This window comes from Montipora foliosa, chromosome 1, assembly GCF_036669935.1.
Source record: "Montipora foliosa isolate CH-2021 chromosome 1, ASM3666993v2, whole genome shotgun sequence".
In the NCBI taxonomy this organism is placed as follows: Eukaryota; Metazoa; Cnidaria; class Anthozoa; order Scleractinia; family Acroporidae; genus Montipora; species Montipora foliosa.
The window spans coordinates 42,023,844-42,026,343 of record NC_090869.1 but is presented as its reverse complement, the minus strand read 5'-3'; positions in this window follow the sequence as shown (position 1 = coordinate 42,026,343).

Below are 2,500 nucleotides of genomic sequence, written 5' to 3'. Positions count from 1 at the left end.
TGATCGTAAGAGTTATGTGTGTTGCTCCCCCAAAAAAAAGGGGAACATTTGATCGAAAACCTGAATTCATGTCTGGGCACGCGTGACCAATAGTACAACTCAGTCGCAACGAAATAATGAAATACAAAACGAGTATGTTACATTTTTAAGGCCTTTTGAAATTGATCGACAACTTTATCCCAAGGAAAACATTGTTTTGTTTTTGTTCCTAAAATGTCCTGGTTTGTGGCAGGACTTCGGCTTCTTTGAAGACTTGTCTCTGTAGACAAGTTTTTGTCCGCTAGAGACAAGTAGGTCGCACTTGGCATGGTCAGCTGTTGACAGGAATCTGACATTTTTCTGGTCATCAAAACAAAGTTGTCCCAATTTTATCTCAAGTGCGACCCGGGCCTTAGAGTTGGGCAGCATTTATAAAACTATAATGCATATATCACCATTATTTTACTATATAGAGAGGCCAAAAAACTGAAGTTGAGAAAACACGAAACCCATGCAGACAGGGCAAATGAGCACAATATAACTTATGTTATTATTACCTAGACATTGATGACATACACACACTATTTTTAATTTGATATCACTCTTATTGACGTCATGCATGCATGGCTCCCCGGATTTTTTAACATGGTAATTGTCCCTTTTATGATTGTTTATGGCATCAGTTACCCTAGTGAAGTTGAATTTAATGTTTATAGTAAAAAGAACATTTTCCACTAGATCTTGAAGATGAGATTAACATATAGTTAGTCTTAGGAAGGTTTATGGATAGTTTGTTTATGATGCAGTACTCAAAAACTAATTTCAATTCCTCATTCATGACTGTTTCAAGATGATGTAGCTTATCACTTGTGTAAAACATAATTGTGTCATCAGCAAAGATTCGAAATGATAGTTTCTTGGAACAATTTGGCAAGTCATTAATATATAGTAAAAATAAGAGTGGACCAAGCGTTGATCCTTGCGGTATACCACAAACGATCGTTTCATAGTTGGATTTAGTATTGTCAATCTTAACAAACTGGAAACGATTGTATAAGTAGTTTTTAAACCAGTCATGAGGAGTTCCGCGTACTCCATAGTGGTAAAGGTTAGACAGCAGAATGTCATGATTCACAGTGTCAAATGCCTTTGAAAAGTCAAGAAAGAGACCACAGGTAACTATTTTTTTCCCAAACCTTTTCTAAGTGTATCAGTGATTTCTAACGTAGCTTGTTCAGTTGAGTACCCTTTCTTAAACCCAAACTGATACTGAAACAAAATGCTATGTTTTTCTAAAAAGTCATGTAGTTGATTAAAACATTAATCTTTCTAAAACTTAACTGAAGGGTGATAACGTTGAAATAGGCCTGTAGTTACCTGGGTCAGTGACATCACCATTTTTGTAAATTGGAGTGACCTGTGAGATTTCAGTACATTAGGTACTATGCCTGTTACAATTGATTGATTATAAATTTGAGTAAAAGGTACTGATAGTGGATCAGCAGCTAGTTTTATTAGTTTGTTAGGTATATCAATTGATGATTTGTTTGCGTCTGGAGCTTTTAACAAAGTAGAGACCTGAGTTTCAGTGACAGAGGACATAACAAAACTATTCGTTGGAGATAATGTGATGTACTGCGTAGGGTTTTCATTGCTGTTCTTGATTTTGCTGGCTAAAAGTGGGCCAACATTAATAAAATGTTTATTGAACTGTTCTGCAATATCAGCATTGTTAGTATACGTTTTGCTATTCCTAACTCTTAGATGTGTAGTTTGGCCCTTGGTCTTCCTTTTTATCAATGTTCTAATTAGCCTCCATGTAGCTTTAAATTACTCTTACACCAATCAAAGTGTTTGCAAAAATAAGCTTACTGATGTTCTTAAGATAGTTCAATCTATTTGAATATTTTTTAAATTCATAAACTTTGGTTGGGTCGTTATATAAAAAATGAGTTTTATACATAGTATGTTTGGCTTTAATAGATTTAAAGGGGCTAGGTCACGCTCTTTTAGGCATATTCAGCACTGATCAAATGGTCAAAGAATTAACTAAAATATCAAAATAACTGTTCAAAACTATAGAACTCTAACAAAACAGAGGGAAGCCAAGAAGGGACATGGATGGACAAAACTGGAGAGGATTGAAATAGATTGAATTTGGGTAAATTTGAAAAACGTTGGCCCACCTTTTTTCAAATTTATATCAGTCTATATCAAAATGACATTTACAAAGCTTGAAAATCATTCTCAGTTGTTATGTTGCCGTGATTTTGCAAATGAAAGACTCTTGCTCTGCCAATTTGACGTTTAGAGCTCATAATTAACAAAATTAAACAAAATTACCTAAAATAGCGTGACCTAGCCCCTTTAAGGATCCCTTTTGAAATCCAAGGTTTTTGTAAAAGTCTTTGTTTATTTCTTGAGGCTTGTTTCATGGGTGCATGTTTGTGAACAATTAATTTGAGTGTATCAATAGTGCGGGCAGTTATTTCATGTAAATCACTACACTGCCCAGTAAAGG